This window comes from Hylobates moloch, unplaced genomic scaffold, assembly GCF_009828535.3.
Source record: "Hylobates moloch isolate HMO894 unplaced genomic scaffold, HMol_V3 SCAFFOLD_4, whole genome shotgun sequence".
Lineage (NCBI taxonomy): Eukaryota > Metazoa > Chordata > Mammalia > Primates > Hylobatidae > Hylobates > Hylobates moloch.
Window position 1 is genome coordinate 117,741,162 of NW_026652279.1, and position 22,881 is coordinate 117,764,042.

Genomic DNA, 22,881 nt, shown 5'->3' on the forward strand with positions numbered 1-22,881 from the left:
TCATACTGCTATAAAGAATGGCCTGATATTGGGTATTTTATAAAGGAAAGAGGTTTAAATGACTCACAGTTCACCATGACTGGAGAGGCCTCAGGAAACTTAAAAATATTGCAGAAAACAAAGGGGAAAAAAGGCACCTTATTCACAAAGTGGCAGGAAGGAGAAGTGTCACCTTAATATGGTTTGGCTGTGTCCCCACCCAAATCTCATCTTAAATTTTTACGTGCTGTGGGAGGGACCCAGTGGGAAATAAATGAATCATGTGGGTTGGTCCTTCCTGTGCTGTTCTTGTGCAAATGAATAAGTCTCATGTGATCTGATGGTTTTAAAAATGGGAGTTTCCCCAAACAAGCTCTCTCTCTTTTTGCCTGCTGTCATTCATGTAAGACATGATTTTCTCCACTTTGCCTTCCACTATGATTGGGAGGATTCCCCAGCCATGTGGAACTGTAGTCCATTAAACCTCCTTCTTTTGTAAATTGCCCAGTTTCTGGCATGTAATAAAAATGGGCTAATACATGTTTGAAGTGGGAAGGGCCCCTTATAAGACCTTCAGGTCTCATGAGAACTCACCCACTATCATAAAAACAGCATGAGAATAACCACCCCCATGATTCAATTACTTCCTCCTGGCCTCTCCCTTGACACATGGGAATTATGGGGATTATTGGGATTACAATTTAAAATGAGATTTAGAGGGTATACAAAGCCTAACCATATCAAAAGAGAACACAGATATAAAGCTGCATGCATACAGTAACTTAATCTTCAATAAAGTTGATGAAATTAAGCAAGGGAAAAAGGACTCCCTATTCAATAAGTGGTTCTGGGACAGCTGGCTAGCCATTTTCAGGAGAATGAAACTGAAACTCCACTTTTCATCATATACAAAAATTAACTCAAGATGGACTAAACATTGAATTTAAGATTTTAAAATATAAGAATCCTAGAAGACCTAGAAAACACAATTCTGTAAGTTCAGCCTTGGGAAAGAATTTAGGACTATTAATTACCTCAAAAATAATTGCAACAAAAACAAAAATTTAACAAATGGAACCTAATTAAACTAAGAGCTTCTTCACAGCAAAAAGAAACTACCAACAAACAACCTACAGAATGAGAGAACATATTCGCAAACTTCTTCTGACGAAGGTCTAATATCTAGAATCTATAAGAAAGTTCAACCATTGAAGAAGCCAAAAACTAATAACTCCTTTAAAATGTGGGCAAAATACATGAACAGACACATCAAAAGGAGACATACACACAGCCAACAAACATATGATAAAATGTACCACATCACTAACCATCAGCAAAATGCTAATCAAAGCCACAGGAGATATTTTATACCAGTCAGTGACTATGATTAAAAAGTTAAATACAATATATGTTGACAAGGTTGCAGAGAAAATAAAACACTTATTCACTGTTTTGGGGAATGTTAATTAGTTCAGCCACTGTGGAAACAGAAGATTTCCTTCCTTCCTTCCTTATATATTCTGCATTTACTTTGTATTATGTGATCAATAATTTTAACTACATTGTCTTTTTATGTTATAGACACAATTTGAAAGATGAACTGTCTTGCACTTTGAAATTGAAAACAAAAATCTCATTGATGTATTTTTAAATATTCTATTCTTTGTGTACTGGTCACAAGACAAACAGATCTAGGTTTGAATTCTGGCTCTTAACGTTTGCTAAATATATTCCTTTTGGGCAGCTTACCTTCTTTGAGACTCAGTTTCCTTATTTGTGAAATAAGAACAAGAAAAATGCCTTTCTTCCAGGTTAGTTTTGAGGTTTAAAAAAGATAATGTTTGAATTCTGCACTTCAGGAGAAGTGCAGCTGGAATTCATGTGGTGGTTAATGTTGGGCACCACCAATTTAATTAGTTTAACCACTTGAGTCCTGCTGAATGAGCCTAGTACATGGGGTTAGTCACTTATCAGTGGGAAAGTATAAGACACATGTGCAGGTATAGCACTATCAGCCAGCAGGTATAGCACTATCAGCCAGCAGGTGATAGTCTGACTTATGCGCTCTGCGCTGCCCACTGGGTGGCAGAGCCAGTTAAGCATTCAGCCATTGAATTTCCTGGCTGTTTAACTGACTCACATACTACTCAGGACAAATTACCCTTGTAAATTTCTTCTGCTAGTTTTTCTTAAATGAATGCATCTTGTTTGTTGGGTTTTTTAAAGGTGGCTTTTCTCCCAGATTTCTATCGGCACTTATTTTACTTTCTTCATTGTCCTTTTAAGAGAAAAACACAAGATCATTGTTGACCCCTGGGAATGTTAAAAAGGAAACTTTAATTGATATTTAATGCCTAGTTGTCACCAAATATAAATATATCATAATACCTTTTAAGTACTGGAAAGTGAATAAGTCTCCAAAATATTTGTTCAACTCTTTCTTATAAGATACCAATTTGGGAAACCTTGGCAGATTCTTTATGTTCCAAAAACCATTTTATTAACAGTTGTTTTGTTAAATAGAGCAGTCACTGGATAATGACTAAATGCTACTTCTACTCACAAGAATATGAAATGTAAAGCCGACTAATATCAGAACAGTTATTAGATATAAATACTAACACAGAGAGTCAAACATTGTGATATATTCAGAAAGATCAGTTTATATTTGCTCAAAGGATTTCCTCTTCTAGAATTGTTAAACCTGTTATAACCAAATAGGTACCATAATAATATGAACATGCAAGAATTAGCATACTTGAGAGCTTGAGGGAAACTGTGAACCCTTAATTTGAACTGAGATACACATTTTATCAATCTTGGCATGTGATAAAAGAATTGAGTCTCATCTATGGGTAATTTTTGTCAAATATAGACAGCTAATTAGAAATAAAGCTTGTGATGATGTGTTAGACCCAAGTACCCTTTCTTTCAGCTCATCATAGAGAAAGACTATTCACAATAATCAGATGAGAAGATTTTATTTCTTGAGTATGATACACAGTCCTTTCAATATTTCTCACTTTCTCATGGAGCTAGAGTAAGGAATTTATAGTAAGAAATGGAGTTTCCCACTTAAAACTGAGACTGATTCAGGTTGATTTTACGATGTTCATGTATCTATACATCAACTGTAGACATTAAAGTTGAGCATCGATACTTCCTGTTCTTTTCTCTTCAGTTTGCTTCCCTGGCCACTTAACATTAAGTGTCATCATTTCACTGACTACAGTGAAAAGTGTGTAGAAGTTGTGTCATTTCCGAAAGCAAGTATTGAATTGTTGGGACTTGATTTTTTCCACCTTTCTTTCCCTGCTCCTTCAACTGGGAAGTCGTTTATTATAGTCGATTTAGTTACAGTATGTGGAGCCACCACTAGCCTGCATCGCTGACTCACTGTCGAGAAAGCCGTTGCCCTGGACATTTTCCAAGTTCACAACAGACTTTAAGTTGTTGAGAAGTAAACTTTGTTGTTACTATTTTTTATACAACAAAGGTTTTGAACCTTTGTGTATGTGTTACTGCAGTATACCTATTCTACTCTAACTGATAAATCGTCCACTCTGTATGAATCTTTTGATAGTGTTGGGGAAAAAAGTAACTTTTCTTTTTACAACAACTGGAAATGTTATTAGAAGATTTCACCATCCTAATTTAATCTGTATTCATTTTAACTTGAAATATAGTTCCTTTTTTTCCATTGTTTAGAACTATCTATACAACCAGTATTTGAGCACATGTCAGATATATTTTCTGAATGCTATTGCTGAAATATCAATCTCCTCTGAATGTGACAGAAAACAGTAATGCTTGACAAGCCATCCTTTGCAACTTAACTTGTATCTACAAGTTGACACAAGATTCTAATTATTTTGTATTTAAAAGCAAATCCTTAGTGATTGCTCAGTAGATTACCTCAATCTTACTATTATTCTCATTCATTTATTACTCACAAATGTTTTATTGAGATTCCATTGTGTGTCAAAATGTGTTTTTGACTTCGGATACAAACAGTGAAAAAGATTGACAGTCTCGAACCATGTGCTTCTGTGACAATTTTGCCTTTGCATACCACAGCTGTGCCAAACCTCTAGAACTCTATGTTAGTGCCAAGAGAAGGAATGCCCGCTATGAGATTACGTAAGTTTAGAAAACATAAAGTCATCTATCCCTCACTTGCCCTTTAAAATATATATTTTTTTTCTATCCACTGCTTCTGTACCCATGGAATTGAAGTATTTTTGATGTTTCAGACATCTGTTAGTGAGAAGGCTTTATGATCAGGAGGGTTAGACCGTGCTTTAGAAAAGTTTCAATATTCGTTAATTTTCTATCATCACAAGTAAAATTAAAATTACAAATCAAGAACTCATGAAGGGCCCACATTTCTATATTTACCTAGTCACTTCCTGACATTCTCCTTCCTGAATTTCATTATATCATAGTATCAAATGGCTTGTAGTCCCCCACAGACATGATAATCTTCCACTTCCATTTGTCTGTGTCTAAGCTATTATCACTCGCTCTATAATTCTTCTTAGCCTGTTATCACCTTATCTTCCCATTCTCATCTTGGGTGTGTTTTCCCAATAGAGGCATTGCTGACACAACCAGGCAGAATTAAGTGTCCTGTTCTATGCTACCATTGTCCTCTTCATATGCCTTCAGCACAACAATATCATATATACAAAACTATTTATTTATCTGTTTGTAAAGCCTTATTAGATTGTAAGCACTTTAGAAAAGGCACTGTTAAAACTGTCTTCAGGCTTTTCAATAAGAAGTATGCTGAGACACCACTATTAGTCAATAAATATTTTTTAGGCACTGCTTGATAAAAGCTCCTGTTGTTTTAAAGGTAAAAAACATATAGATGCAATCAATTCTGAAGACATGATTAGTCATTCATATACAAAAACTCTGACATAACCGAACCACATTTTTTCCTTGACCATGTTCTGGTATACTTTGCAAGAGGCTATGATTAAGGATGGAGAGAATACATATTGAAGTCATAAAATCTGGGGGTTGCATCTATCTTTTTCATATTTTATAACTTTTAGAAAGTCATTTTACATCAGTTTTGTCTTCCGTAAAATAGGAATAATAGTAATAATATCCAACATGCACAACATAACAAATATACTTAACAAATAGTACTTAACACATACTAGTTTATCTTAAGTTTTAGACCAATGTATGTATAGAATACTGAGACATAAAATATTATATAAATTTAACGTTATTAATAGGCTATGTCATGTTAATCTTAATTATATCACATTTGCCTAAACTAAATTCCTTCTAATAATATTTCCTAGAAGTTATTAACAATATAAATAGGTCCATGACAAGCATTTAAATATTCTCCCAGCAAGTGCTCCAATAAACCTTTTAGGTAGCCATTAGCAATGTCATGTCTGTTTGCAAAATAAAATTGCCTTCTATAGGGCTTTAAAAATCATGGCCGGGTGTGGTGGCTCACGCCTGTAATTCTAGCACTTTGGGAGGCCAAGGTGGGCAGATCAACTAAAGTCAGGAGTTCAAGACCATCTTGGCCAACATGGTGAAACCCTGCCTCTACTAAAAATACAAATATTAGCCAGGTGTGGTGGCACATACCTGCAGGCCCAGCTAGTTGGGATGCTGAGGCACTAGAATTGCTTGAACCTAGGAGGCAGAGGTTGCCGTGAGCTGAGATTGCACTGCTGTACTCCAGCCTGGGCGATAGAGCAAAACTCTGTCTCAAAAAAAAAAAAAAATCGCCTATAAATATGAATTATTATGTGTAACTAAAATATTGTCATAATCCTACTTGTTTGAGATTTCTAGGAGAAAAAAAAGTTGAGCCAATTATATATAGTCCAGATGAATTGAAATTATCCTACCTGCCAAATTAGTTGGGATACTTTTATTTATTTATTTTTTTAGCCTCCGTAAAATGTTCCAAGTGGCAGTTTTAGTACCTGACATTTGATTCAAGCTACTTTATCTTCCCATTTTTTTCTTGCCTGACTCAAAATCACATTTCAGGTGCTTTTAACATGTGTAAAGATCCCATTAAAACCCACTTATATGATAAGACTGTCCATTATTGGCCTCCAGAGACCCTAGGAAAACTCATTCATTCATTCATTCATTCATTCATTTCTCAATTCAATAAATATTTGTTGAACATCAATTGTATGACGCATGCTGATTTAGGTATTTAAGAGAGATTTGTAAATGAAACTGATCTTCCTTCTGCAGTTTACATTCTGAAACATCTCTATTTCTTTACTCACTTGATAGTATTTTGTTCTTCTGCCTACTAACATAATTATGATACTGTAATTCTATTGCTGTTGTATTTCCTGAGCTACTCACTAGGTGGCTGCAGCATGCCCCTGTTGCTATGAATAATAGCTTGAAGCCATAAGGAGATTGAAAAATGTTTCCAAATGTTGGTTCCCATAGCTGAACCATTCCTTACAAAGAAGCTATTTTCTTAAATAATATTTAGGATTTTCAGAAGAAGAACTGATCTCAATAAAGAAAGATGTATATATTTATAACCTTCTATTAATTATCCTACCCCCACTTTCTTTCTAAAATTCATTGGCACTTGATGAATGTGAATTTGGGGTTAACATAGTCTTGGAGGTATCAGAAGAAACCTGTCATGGGAGCTGGAACCACTACTTCTTGGAACTTAGATGTGGGTTGTAATAATCGCCTATTGTGATAGAGTCTTTTGGTAATTTAAGTTTTGCTTTTTTTTTCCTCTTTAGATGTCCATGGCCTACATTCTCCACTGAGTTTGCAAGGAATGTCAGAATAACTCAGGACAGGGTTTAAGATCTATATATGTGGTACTCCAAGCTCTAGGCAAGTGAGAAAAGTCAGGATGATAGTTTCAGTGCCCTAAAATATCCCAAGAGAGTTAGGTCATCCAGGAGCTAGTAGCCTAAACTTGGCACCTGCCAAGTTTTACAATTATATGTAATACATATTGGTACACTTCGATAAAAAGACAGGATATTCATAATGTAATGGTTGTACTAGCTACCTATTGCTGTATAACAAATTATTTCAAATCATAATGACCCAAAACAATAATTGTCACTTATTATCTCAGATAGTATCTGTTGTTCAAATACTTTGGAGCAGTTCATGGTTGTGGCTCAGTATCCTAATGCAGCTGGAGACTTGACTGAGGATAATGAAACTTCTCCAAGTTGGCTTACTCACAAGTCTTTGGCAGCTGGCGTATACTTGCCATGTGGACTTCTTCATATTGCTTCTTGAGTGTTTTATTGACATGGCAACTGGTTTCTGTCAAAGTAAATAATTCAAGATACAATGCTTTTTATGACCTAGCCTTGGAAGTCACATACCATCTTTTTCTTAATTCCCTACAGGTTATGCATATTACATCTCTTCATTGTGAGAAGGTGTATATGAGACCACAAGTAAATAAGAGGTGAAAATTACTAATGGCCATCTCGTAAGCTTGTTATCTCAATTGTGATGCCATTTTTTTCCCACTATCATCACCATTAACAATAAGGTATTCATGAAAATGGCATTACTCATAGTGTCAACAATGTGTATTGGTCAAATGGAATAAAAACTATTAGTCATCCCTTCTTTACTTTAATTATTGAATCAGATAAAGCTTTCAAGCAACCTTGAATCATGTCAGCCCTACCTCTTATCCCAGTTAATGCTACAATGACCAACTCTTCATAGGTTTTGGCCAGCTTTACACTTGATAAATTTTACAGTGCCTCACCTTTTATTTGCATCACAAAATTCTTACTTTATAGAATCACAAAACTTCAGCTTTGCTTTCTTCAATAATACTATGCCATGCCCAAGGAAAAGTGAAGAGCAATATGAATGTGTAACTCAGAATTTGAGAGAGTAAATGCACATGGCTTTATCCTTGAAATGTGAGAGTCAGATTTATATGAATAAATGCTTTCTCCTTTTGTTCTTCCAGGTAAATATTTATGAAATGTTTTTCTGTGAATTTCAGAAACTAACCTGAGATCAAGCCTGAGTTTACTATAACATATGCCAATTCAGGCTACATGCATTAGTAGATGCTTTTGGAAATGGGGCACTAATTTATCCAGTGTGTTGGTTTCTAACAGTTCATAGATGAATCCATCTCCACTAATTGTCTGCAATAGAGAAGGATCCCTTACCCAAAACTACGTCCCTCATTTGAGCATATTGCATCCATTGAATTCAGGGCCACAGTGGCCCACAACTTTGCCTGATATGGAAAAATTGTGAAAAGGTATTACAGCTCCAGAGCTCACTATTAGATCAGCTGAGACCTCTGTTGCAACTGCATTAGAGTTTAAATACTCTTTTTATCCAATCCTCATTTGTTAAGCAATTCTTAATGAAACTCTTGCATGCAAGTTTCAGAGTTTAAATATCCTGTTTCCAGAGAACACCACCTATGACATTTTTTTACCAAGACTAGTGCAATGATGCAGACTCTTATAGGAAACTGGATCCCCTACTGGGCAGCTGGCAATGAGAATATCACCTCTAATGGAGTAAGAGCACTGGTAGATTCTAGCATGTAATTGTTTTGAAATTGTTAAAACGTTTACTGGAGATGAAGTAGGACAGAATATCTGTGGAAGGGAATGTGATCAAATGTAAACAATCTCGGGATTTTGAGAGGTATAAGAGAAATCATAATTAGAAGAATATGCCATCTAATGGCTACTGAATTTATGGTATTTATGTAAGACAAGAGTAGGCTGAAGAAAATAAATTATCAATAAAATAAATTACCAATATAAGGAAAAGCATAAATAACAAAGGACCTTTTTGGTAATATATAAAGAAACTTATCTCCTGTAGCCAGAGTCTGGAAAAAGCTGAAAACCAAGCCCAAGACTTAATTATAAGAGAAACATTGCTTCAGATAAGTTGATTCTCAATCACAAAGTTTTTAATGTATTTTTATGGAAAGGGCCTCAATGCAAAAGAATTATAGGGTGAGGACTTAATGGTGAATGAAGCTAAAAATATTCCATCCCCAGTTTTTGATCATTCTGGGCCTATAGAAGCAGTTATGTTCTCCTTGTTAAAGTCTAGTAAGCCCTTTTTCTCTTAAAGACATGTAAAGGCATCTGTCTTAAAGAACAACATACATCTTCCTTAAGATCTAACTTTAACTCTTCTTTGGAAACAACATAAATACCCCATGCCAGTTGCTATATATCTGAATCAAGAAAGTGCTTGGACTACTAACAGAAGAAAGTGATTAGCCAAAGGAGTTGGAGTACCAAGTCAACATGTGTTAGCAGAAGCTTGGGGACTATGTATGTGACTGAATCCTGAAATTACTCAATCAAAGAGAATAGATTTTAAAGTTGAACAGGGAGAGTTTGAAATATGTGGATAGCCTATCCTGATACAGAATTTAATACCCTGGTAAACACCCTGAAAAACAGTGAAAATATGTTACTATGTTGACACTTGGAATCTTGGGAAAAGTGATGACCCGTAGTAAGTGAAAGGAGAAGAAAAAGATCACAAACATGAGCATACTCATGGGTATGTATTATATAAGGTGAGAAAACTCATTAGTTGATGTTTTCTTTTGGAAGTTTCAAAGGATGCTCTGTGTACACCAAAGCAATAAGGATGCATTGGTAATAATTTCACTAGTATCATTAAGCTCAATTGTCATTGTTCTCTTTTGATTAGCGCTAAATGTAGGAGATAGCATTATAGAACTGGACGCAGTGATTACAAAGGACATGGTAGCATTCTAAAATATTAGAGGTCAGATAGATATGCTTAACTATTAAAGTTAAGGAGATTACAATTATTGTAAAGATTGGGATTCAGTGGTCTTGACGTATGGAGAGCAAGAGATGATTAACAGAACATGGCTTCCCAGGATCAAGGTACATTGGCTTTCATAAGAAGCCTGTTAAATCTATATAGCAAAAGCATTCCAGGATGGATGATCAGAAAGCTGAGGGAAGCCACTCCTAAAAGGAGTCAACTCTCTTCTCTGGTTTCCAGTTTATGTTTGAACTTCTCAGATCCAGAAACGGTTGACAGAAGAAAAGGATGGGACCCTATATGAATAAAGAATCATGCACAGTGGCATGTATACATGGTAATGATTTCTCAGTCATTCCCCAAAGAACATATGGACATTCACTTAGCTAACTGTGCCCAAAGGAAAGGGAAATATCCATACATGTTTAAGAACTATGGACAGAGTCCAGTTTGACATTGATAACCTTGAATGCAAATCATCATTATGATTCTTTTATTAGAATGAGAGTCAATTAGAGGCCAAAAATTAAATGGATTCATAGTCCAAATCCAGGTCATAAGGCACATAGTGGTCCATAGATTTGTGTGTATGTATTTTACATGACAAAAATTTCCGGAGGACAAACACCAGGCATCTCATTTCTGCATTCCTGTTCTGTTTATATAGGTAAAATTAGCTTTCTTCTGCAAAATGTTAACATTGGATCAGATTATATACAATATATAGCTCATGTCTAAAAGATCTAAATACTGTTAATAGTCTAGATTTGGTGTTTATAGCAACTACAAAAACTCATTACTTGAAATTACAAAGTCATGGTGACACTGCATCTATTTATGGTACATCTTTCTGGAAATATATTCAAGAAACAAAATCAATTTGCAGATCTTGATTGGAGAAATTGAATTCATTACAGGGTGATGAGAAGGCAGCAGTAATAGGGAAGATTGAGGAGAGTACCACTTATTTGTTTAAGTGGGTAATAAATGGAAAGAATAGAAAAGCTTTATAAAACCTTAAAGAATATAGGTTTTCTACATGGATTGTTGTAGAAAAATAGGCATGAAAATGGAAGTTCTTAGACCTATAAAGTAGGGGATGCTTTAGCAGGTAGCATATATAAAAATATGTGTTTCTGAACAAGAGATGTAGGATTTAAAACAGTATAATAAGTTTAATAAATTAACATATGATTGACAAAAAAGAATATATGATCACACACTTAAACTTTATTGTGAGTATTGCAAGATGGGAATCAAATAGATATCTTTTGCTGTGAGAGTTAGGGTGAATACTGGAAAGTATGAATAATGAATATGATTAGATCTGTAATTTCTAATACCATTTCTTGATTTATTAATTGCAGAATGTATGCTAGGAGTTAATGTAATGATATTGATATGTCGTTATAACATAAATGTAAACTAATTTTTAACTTGAAATTATTTTTAATTTAGCTTTCCATTTAATTCAAATGATATAATGATGCTTAGTCCTGAAATGAGAGAACTAGAGGAGAATTAAAGAAGATTTCCAGGTAAAAAAACTTTACATAACTCTTTTTCCCAAAACTTTCAAGATATTTGAAACATTATTTGGAAGCATTTTGTTTTCAAAATTTTTACTACTCCATAAATGACTTAAATAGTATGTGATAAAGGTAACATATAAGACTCATAAGAAAACTATATAATTCAGTTATAAAATTTAATTATAAAAACAAGTATATTTTATTTTCTTTTTGTTTGAAAACACATTTATGTGATGCATCTATATATATATTACATATATATACATATATACACATATACATATATATGATCCTCTTTGTTAATCATCAGAAATAATATTACAGTGGTATATTAGTGAGTGTTTGCAATTACCTCAAGTATTGCTATAAAGAAATACTTGAGACTGGGTAGTTTATAAAGAAAATATGTTTAATTGTCTCATGGTTCCGCTGTGCAGGAAGCATGATGCTGGCATCTACTTGGCTTCTGGGGAGGCCTCAGGAAACTTAATCATGGCTGAAGGCAGAGGGGGAGTGATCATTTACATGGCTAGAGCAGGAGAAAGAGAGCCATAGGAGGGAGATGCTACACACTTTTAAATGATCAGATATTGTAAGAACTCATGTTTGTCAAAGATCAGATGGCTGTAGATGTGTAGCATTGTATCTGAGTCCTCTGTTCTGTTCCATTGATCTATATATCTGTTTTGGTACCAGTACCATGCAGTTTTGGTTACTGTGGCCTTGCAATATAGTTTGAAGTCAGGTAGTGTGATGCCTCCAGCTTTGTTCTTTTTGCTTAGGATTGTCTTGGCTATATGGGCTCTGTTTTGGTTCCATATGAAATTTAAAGTAGTTCCTTCTAGTTCTGTGAAGAAAGTCAATGGTAGCCTGATGGGGATGCCCTATTTAATAAATAGTGTTAGGAAAACTGGCTAGCCATATGCAGAAAACTGAAACTGGACCCCTTCCTTGTACCTTATACAAAAATTAACTAAAGATCGATTAAAGACTTAAAGGTAACACCTAAAACCATAAAAACCTAGAAGAAAACCTATGCAATACCATTCAGGGCATAGGCATGGGCAAAGACTTCATGACTAAAACACCAAAAGCAATGGCAACAAAAGCCAAAATTAACAAATGGGATCTGAACATTAAAAGAAACTATCATCAAAGGGAACAGGCTACCTATAGAATGGGAGAAAATTTTTGCAATCTATCCATCTGACAAAGGGCTAATATCCAGAATCTACAAGGAACTTAAATTTACAAGAAGAAAAACAAAAAACCCAATCAAAAAGTGGGCAAAGGATCTGAACAGACACTTCTCAAAAGAATACATTTATGTAGCCAACAAACATATGAAAAAAGCTCATTATCACTGGTCATTAGAGAAATGCAAATCAAAACCACAATGAGCTACCATCTCACGCCAGTTAAAATGGCGATCATTAAAAAGTCAGGAAACAACAGATGCTGGAGAGGTTGTGGAAAAATAGGAATGTTTTTACACTGTTGGTGGGAGTGCAAATTAGTTCAACCATTGTGGAAGACAGTGTGGCAATTCCTCAAGGATCTAGAACCAGAAATACCATTTGACCTAGCAATCCAATTACTGGGTATATACCCAAAGGATTATAAATTATTCTACCATGAAGACACATGAAAATACATGTTTACTGTGGCACTATTCACAATAGCAAAGTCTTGGGACCAACCTAGATGCCCATCAATTATAGACTGGATAAAGGAAATATGGCACATATACAACATGGAATACTATGCAGCCTTTAAAAACGATGGTTTATGTCCTTTGCAGGGACATGGATAAAGCTGGAAACCATCATTCTCAGAAAACTAATACAGGAACAGAAAACCAAACACTGCATGTTCTCACTCACAAGTGGGAGTTGAACAATGAGAACACACGGACACAAGGAAGGGAGTATCACACACCGGGGCCTGTCAGGGAGCGGGAAGCTAGGGGAAGGATACCATTAGGAAAAATACCTAATGTAGATAATGGTTCAATGGGTGCAGCAAACCACCATGGCCCATGTATACCTGTGTATCAAACCTGCACATTCTGCACATGTATCCCAGAACTCAGAGTATATCTATACCTCTATTTTATACTGTACCAAGGGGGAATAGGGCTAATGCTTTTATGAGAACTCCACTATCCTTATCCAATCACCTCCCACCATGCCCCACCTCCAACATAGGATTACAATTCTACATGAGATTTGGTGGGGACACAGACCCAGACCACATCAGGTAGTGGTATAACAATTCTAGTAATTGCTTTATATTTGATATATCAAAGATCAAAATGAAAAGCATTTATAAAAGTTGTTTTCCTTTGAAATATGCAAATGCTATGATTTTCTTTTCATTTTATTAAAAATAAACTTATTCTATGCCTAGGACTACAGCTAACCAGGGAGGTGAAAGATTTCTACAATGATAATTACAAAATATTAGTCAAGGAAATCAGAGACGACACAAACAAATGGATGAATATTTAATGCACATGGATAGGAAGAGCTGATATATTTGAAATGGCAATACTACCCAAATAGCAATTTATAAATTCATTGTTATTCCTGTCAAACATCTAATAACATTCTTCACAGAAATGGCAAAAAAAATAAAAATAAAAACACCTATTTCAAAATTTATATGGAACTCAGAAGGAGCCCAAATGACCAAGGGAATCCTAAGCAAAAAGAACAAAGCTAGAGGTATAACATTACCCAACTTCAAACTATACTATAAGGCTACCATGACCAAAACATCTTGGTATTGATACAGAAACAGTCGCATAGACCAATGGAAAAGAATACAGAGCCCAGTAATAATACCACACACCTACAACTATCTGATCTTTGACAAAGTCAACAAAAACAAGCAATAGGGAAAGGACTCCCAGTTCAATAAATGGGGTACTGGGATAACTAGCTAGCCATACGGAGAAGATTGAAACTGGAACCCTTCCTTATATCACTTACAAAAATCAACTCAAAATGAATTAAATACTTAAATGTGAAACCTAAAACTACTAAAAACCCTGGAAAATAACCTTAGAAATACTATTCTGGGCATTGTACCTGGCAAAGATTTTGTGACAAGCCAAAAACAATTACAACTAAAACAAAAATTGACAAGCGGGATCTTAATAAACTAAAGAGCTTCTACACAGCAACAGAAATTATCGACAAAGTGAACAGACAACCTACAGAATGGGAGAGAATATTTTCAGGCTATGCATCTGATGAATGAAAATCTATAAGGAACTTAAATCAACAAGCAAAAAAACCAACCCATTAGAAAGTGTGTAAATAACATGAACAGACACTTCTCAAAAGAAGACATACCTGCATCCAACAAACAAATGAAAGAGTCCTCAACATCACTAATCAATAGAGAAATTAAAATCAAAACGACAATTAGACACCATCTCCCATGAGTCAGAATGGCTACTATTGAAAAGTCAAAAAAAAAAATAACAGGTGCTGGTGAGATTGTGGAGAAAAATGAATGCTTATACGCTGCTGGTGGGAATGTAAATTAGTTCAGCCATTGTGGAAAAGCAGTTTAGGAATTTCTCAGATAACTGAAAACAGAACTTCCACTCTGCTCAGCAATCCCATTATTGGGTATGTACCCAAAGGAATATAAATCGTTCTAACATAAAGAAAAATGCATGCGTATGTTCAGCACTGCATTATTCACAGTAGCAAAGATATAAAATCAACCTAAATGCTCATCAATATAGATTGGATAAAGAAAATGTGGTACATACACACAATATAATACTATGCAGCCATTAGAAACAAAAACACATACACACACCACTGAGATAATGTCCTTTGCAACAGCATGGATGGATCTGGAGGCCATTCCCTAAGTGAACTGATACAGGAGCAGAAAATCAAATACCACATGTTCTCACTTATGTGTGAGCTAAACATTCAGTACACATGGACACAAAGAAGGTAACAACAAACACTGGGGCCTACCTGAGGCTGTAGTGTGGGAGGAGGGTGAGGACCAATAAACTATGTATCAGGTACTATGCTTATTACCTGGGTGATGAAATAAAATAATCTATACACCAAACCCCAGTGACACACAATTTGCTTGTATAACAAACCTACACATGTACCCCCAAACTTAAAATAGAAGTTAAAATAAATAAATAAAATAAAAATGAAAAACTTGTTATATATAAACAAATTTTAAAATCTTCTTATTTTTGCAATGTTGCAAAGAAGATTCTAAGTAACATGATATGACATGGTAATTTAGAGTAATGTTTTTGAAAACAATAATGCTTTCTATTACATTATTTTAATTTAGTAAGCAAAATATGTTTACTTTGCATATTTTATATTCATATGTATTTGCTTGTACTTTAATAAGACTAAAAACGTTATTACTTTAAAAATAATTTTTATTTTAAGTAACTTTCTTTATAGTAAATAAAAATTACACCAATCACTGGTGCAAAGTAAACATCTTAATAAAGATATATGAAAGCATATGAAATTCCATTTTTTCACATAAGTATATTATAGCAGAAATATTTTAATATTTCATATTTTAGGAACCTTGTAAAATTTGGAAACCTGAAACACTTTCTCTGAATGATAGATTATAGGTGGTATATTTGCAAAAATATTTTTTTATAAAATTAACACTGTAAAAATACATTAACAATATATATGTCTCCATCTTATACATAAAGTTTAAAATATTGGAAATGTCATGTCATTTACATAAAACTGTCAGTCCTAGAATGTATCTGCATGGTTCTAAAAGATACCAAGGAAGACAAGGTAGGGATTGGGGAAGAAGGCATTGTTTCCACCACCTAATTATCTCTTATTTCAGGGAGTGTCTTTTCCTCCAGCTTCTGTAACTCTATCAGACTTCTCTCATTCATTGGCTATTCTTGCTTAGAGTCTCTTTTTGAGACCCTTTCTCCAATGGCTTAATAAAAACATATATATCTGTGTGTGTGTGTATCCCTCTGAAAGATATCACACATTTTTCTGAGCCCCTAAATTGTACCTCCATACATGATTATTACCATGGGTTAAAGTTCCCTATCTCTAGTTGCTTACGGGAAATTTCTATTTGAATATTACACTCTCAACTCAAAAAAGTCTGAAATCCAATTTACAATTTTTCTTCTCAAGCCCACACCTCCTTCTCTTTCAATAGTCTGTTAAATTCAATTCTTTCTTTGAGCAGTCAACACATTCCCTCATTTTAAAAAGCATTTCTTGAACTATTCTCAATGCCACTAATTATTCTAGCAATTTTAATATGGCATTCTGGTTTGCAAAAAGCCATTAATAACTAATGCTTATATAATACCACTAAAATTGTTCAGTATTAATTTGGTGCTAGTAGGATAATGATAGGTAATTTTCTCTCTTAGAGAGTAGGTGAAAACCACAAATCTGCAATGAGTACTTTTGTATAAAAGTGGCAGTTTAATGTAGTTCCAAATCTAAATCATTGATTTAGACATAGATTCAGTAATAGAAGTAGATATTGGAAATTGAAAATTTTATATGCATCAATATAAAAATTCTTGCTATTATATATGCATAAAACTTCAAAATATATTTCATTAATATCCAACTATATATGTCAAACATTCTTCTAAGTGCTGACAGCATTACAAAAAGGTAGAAAATAAATGCCAAAATCTTTGTCCTCATTTAGACAATTTCATATTTCTAGAAATTTTAGGCAAATTTTAAAATTTAATAAATATACTTGTTAGTTTCACTTTTAAGTGTCTATAATTCTAGGGTATATTTTAGTTCTAGCTTATACTGGAAATAATAAAATACCAGAACTAATATTTCAAAATTTTTCGTAGAGACAAGATCTTGCTATGTTGCCAAGGCTGGTCACAAACTCCTCAGTTCAAGTGATCCTCCTGCCTCAGCTTCCCAAAGTGCTGGATTACAGGCATGAGCTACTGCACTTGCTCAAGATTTTTCAAATTAAAAGAACTGTAAATATGTAACATGGATTTTAAGAGAATTTTATCAGACACAAACACAAATATAGTATTAATAAAGTATAACATACATCCAACAGACAGAAATTGTAACAAAATTTTCCAAACATGTATGTGAATAACACTTTTTGATATAATTGTTTACATTAAATCTAAAATATAGTGTGATAAAATTAAACAGAACTTGTGAATATAAATATTTTACTCAAGCCTAAATTTTGTATTGGACCAATGGAATTAAAAAATTAAAGCTGGCTGGGCGCCGTGTCTCATGCCTGTAATTGCAGCACTTTGGGAGGCCGAGGTGGGCGGATCATGAGGTCAAGAGATTGAGACCATCCTGGCCAACATGGTGAAACTCCATCTCTACTAAAAATACAAAAATTAGCCGGGCGTGGTGGCACGCAACTGTAGTCCCAGCTACTCGGGAGGCTGTGGCAGGAGAACCACGTGAACCTGGGAGGCTGATGTTGCAGTGAGCTGAGATCACGCCACTGCACTCCAGCCTGGTGACAGTGTGAGACTCTATCTCAAAAAGAAAAAAAAAAAAATTAAAGCTACAAACTTTTTTATAATGTCCTCATTTGTTTTTATCATATCTTGATAATTTTAGAGTGTACTAAATTAAAAACATAGTAAATGTACTTTTAATAAACTTATAATAAAGAATAGAATAGAATTTTCATTTTTCCATTCATTGTTCAAGTTTATAAAATGATTCTGAATAATAATTACCTAAACAAGAAATCAATAAAAAACAATTTTTGTTATGGATTGTGTTAAAAAAATCCCTTCAATTTTTTTAAACTTAGACAAATAATGGAAACCAAGGTCCTTTAAATTATTTATTATCGAGCAAAGAATATCAAATAATTTCATTAAAACAGGGAATAAACTGGAATTTATTGTGTTTATTTATAAACATATTAAGTTTACTTATAATGATGCAAAGTGTTCAACACCCAAGAAAAATTTATAAATAAATTTATTTATAAAAAGTTTATATAAATATATTTATTTATATGAAACTATTTAAATTTATTTATAAACTTAATAAGAATTATTAAGAATTCTGACATCATCTAAAAGATTAGATGGAAATCTAAACAAAAGATAGCATTCACCAGAACAAATATTTTTGATTCAGAATCTTGGAAATGAAGTGTGTAAAATGTCATGTAAGTTTTTTAGAGTAAATAATACATTTTTTCTTCGGTGTTGAACACTTTGATGCGGTTTTACTGCCCAGCTACTGGGAGTGCTGTCAGGAGGTAGCCTTCCACCGTCAGCCTCTTCAGAATTCACTTTGGTTAAAGGGAGTTATCTCACCCACAGTTGCATCCTTTCAGGGGCAACCCACATCTAATGGATTAAATATCCAAGTAGAAATTGACTCTGAGGGTGTATGATCAAGGGATGCACACATGAGAATAGATAAGAGAAAGGTACTGACTTGGGAGCACTTTCCTGAGATACAGGATTTAAGATTGTGGCAAGGACATCCGGGTGATAGTAGCATTAGAGGGCTTCTGGAAGCACGGAAAAGCTGATGGAGCAAGTTAAATAAAATCTAATGCCTAAATTATCGTGGTAGTCTGCAGATGAATGGAATAAAAGAGTCAAGGCATGGAGCATGGGTATGCTAGAGTGAATATGCTACATGACACCAGGAAACCTACCAGATGTTTGTTTTCCACAGGCAGGCCACAAGAAGATATTATTAGATAGGGCTATCAAATAATATACTGATAAGAAAATGCCAGCATCATTAAGGAGCTCAGTGGCGTCTCCCCCTTTTGGCAAAGACTGATGGTAACAGAGGTTGTAACAGAACCAGGTGCATTGGGAGCAATAAAATGATAATACCAAATACAATAGTAACCAGGTGGTGGTGCTTAATACCAGAAATTAGGTGCATGCAAGTACAACAATGTCTACTCAACTTCTACCCCCAGAAGAAATGGAGGATAGATGATCAGAAGAAGGATCATCTACTTCTTGATGATCCTATTGATGGCAGCGGCAGCCGTCTGTAGTTGCCGCTGCCATCATGCGGGCTGCCGCTGCGCCTGGGAGAGCAACGCCCAACATGGGCCGCTGCCGTCAGCATAAAGTCACAATGCCTTGTCCAGTTTCCAGATCCCAGCCAGTTTTAGACCCAGAACACTGATTGAATGAGAGGCCAGATTCCCAAGAGGAAGAACCCTGTAAAACCACGACGATTGTACATAACGAAACTTCTTTCAGCTTGATCTCAAAGGGACTATAACTATTGACTTGAATAGTGTACACTGGAGAAAAGGTAACTACTTAGTCATTTCTAGGGTTTTTGACACAGGTTCCAAGGTGACTGATAGTCAGATTCAAAGTGCCATCATGGTGCTTGCATTAGAATGATGGCATATAGGAAACAGGTAAGAAACTGTGTCCTGGGTAAGGTCCAACTCATAGGTAATTTAATGTGTTGAGAGAGAGAGATACATCTTGTGGTCACGTTTTGGTCCCTGAAAGTATCATTGAGATAGACATACTTTCTCTAACTCTCACATTAGGTACTTCGTTTATCTGGAAAGGGCTATCATAGTGAGAAAAGGCAGTTACAAGTCTCTGAAAGTGCCCCTCCTATGCAAGCTGAGATAGTAAACAAAAAACATCACTTCTTTGAGAACGGTGTAATATAGAAGTGTGGGTCACCCCTAAGTATCTAAAAGTATCTAAAGAATGAAAAGCTAGTATAGTCCTTGTCATACATTAATTAAATTATTCAGACAATAAAGGACTTTTGCCTCAGTTTCTGGTCTAATTATTAGAAGAAGCCTTCAGCCATTAGTTTTTGCAGGTTTTGCATTAAATTTTGTCTTAAAGCCAGCTTCCTAAAACATTTGGAGATTGGGAAAAGCTAAGAACAGATATATGTCTATATACAGATACCTGAATAGATATATGCTATATGTATATATATATGCATATATATTCAAACTATCTTTAATCTAGTTAAGATAAAAATTATGTGTATAAATATTTCTTTAATAATTTAATAAAAATATCATTTTACTGTATATTAATGAAATACTACTATTTTAATAAATCTGGACTCCTATAATGTGTCTGAAAATTACATGCATTATTGCATTAATTGCAGCACTATTCACAATAACAAAGACATGAAATCAATGTCAGTGTCCATCAGTGGTGGTTTAGATAAGGAATATGTGGTACAAATACACCATGGAATATTATGCAGCCATAAAAAAGAATTAAGTCAAATCTTTTGCAGGAACATGGATGCAGCTGGATGTTATTATCCTAAGCAAATTAATGCAGAAACCAAAAACCAAATAGTGCATGTTGTTCTCGCTTATACTTGGGAGCTAAACATTGACTACTCTTGGACATAAAAATGGCAACAATAGATACTGAAAATGACTTGAGGAAAGAAAGACAGAGAAAAGTTTAAAACTTTAAAAGGATTTAAAAACTAACTTGGGTGCTATGCTTAGTACTTGGGTTATGGGATCTTTCATAGCCCAATCTAAGCATCATAAAATATACCCAGCTAACAAACCTACACATGTACCCACTGAATCTAAAATAGACTTGAAAAATGTATATATTGTTTCAATACAGGGTGGGGTTGCTATTGCAGTAGCTGGATAGGCACTACAACAATAGAAAATGCTTTTTCTGCAAGATCTGCATACATCTCAAAGTCAGGAAGCAAAGGGCTTTTCTAATATGAGAGAAATAAGAAAGGCTAGAAAGAACCAGTTCTATTGTAGTAGGGTGTAGTAGGGTATTACTGAATAGATGAGTAAATAATCTTCCTTGAGATCAACTGATTCTAAGTAGGGCCTTTAAGAAGAACTTTTTATGCCTTGAAGAGCTTAAGGATAGGCCAAATTTTGGCCAAATTTCTCTGGCCTGAGGGAAGGAGAGAAACTTTAGTAAAATTTGGTCAAATCATATATTAATATTTTGGTCACGGTGTCCTGTGTGTACAAACATTTCAGCTAATCAGTTTTGAGGCAATGAATGCTATGTTTCTGTAATGATTTTAGGAATAGTTTCCCAGTTCTTTAATCACAAACAGCAATTTATTCACTTCACCTGCGCAAACCCTATTTTTAAACCCACTTGCAATTATAAGAGGTAAAAGAGGGAGATTTGGCTTTAGATATGCAATAATCTCAGCTGTGATTTGACCAAGTCTCAGTATTCCTTTAAAAAATACACCAAGAACTACAGTGAAGGGCGTAGAGTAAGTTTAATTGAGAGTCAACAATGATATGATCCATGTAATCCTATGAGCCAACACTCATGTACAGATGAGAAATCATGTCACTTTTATCTTGCCTCTCTTTATTAACTTCCATAACCCATTTCCCTGATACACAAACTCTATGGCAAATTCTTTCCCATACTGCTATAACAAGCCACTACGATTCTTATTTGTACTTTTATTTATGTCAACTGCATTGGTTCTTAATCAACTATGATAAACCATTTTCTTGCTTCTGCTTAATCAGTCGTAATTCAGTGACAACAAATAACATGTACTGATTATTTACTATATGTATCAAAAACCAGTCTAAGCAATTTACATATATTAGCTCCTTGAATCTTCATAAAAACTCTATGAAGCAATTATGCTTATCTATATTTAAAAATGAAGAAACTGAGATGCAAAACTCACCAACGGTCACACAGTTAGTAAACGGTGAAACTAAAATTTTAAAATATATAGACTGCACCAGAGCTTTTACGTGTAAATACTATACTAGTGTATGCAAGTAACTTTTGTCAATTAAAACAGAAGTCAGCACAGCATTTCACAGTTTATCTCATTTAAAAACAGGAAAAATAAGCATTTTTAAACACACTCACTTCATACAGGTCCTCAAATCTCCAATGCCTTCGTTCCTAAATGAACACACATATCAAGTGTTCCATATAAAAGTAGTTAATTTACCTAATAGGATGACATAAACATATTTTATATGTAACTGATTTATCAGTTTCATTAACAATTACCTTAAGTTTTGTCTTAAAATACCCTAAAATTCATGAATATCTTTTCGTAAATGCCTCTGGGAAAATTCCTTGCACATGTGTTTTCCGGATCTCTCCTAGTGTGCTGTCCTATAATTATTTGAATTAGAACAGGTAAACAGCATTTCAAAGACACACTTAAATATATAAAATTAAAAAGAAAATGGTTGATGTCAAATGACAGAAAAGGTACCAAACACAATTGAAAATCAATGAAATAGAAACAATATCCAAAAAACAGATTAATTCTCCCAAATCGTGTCTGATTGAGAGTATGACATAAATTTTTTATTCTAACTGTGAGCTAATAAAATATAGATTTGAAATACCCTGCTTAAATTGAGGATATATAAAGCCAGGAAAATCAAGGGTATTCAAACTTCAATTAATAATTTTAATCATAATTGAGAACCTTGAAAACCTAGGAGGGTTCACTTTTTCTGTGACTCACTTAGAAGAAAATTGTGATATCTGAATTCTGAAAATAAAGCG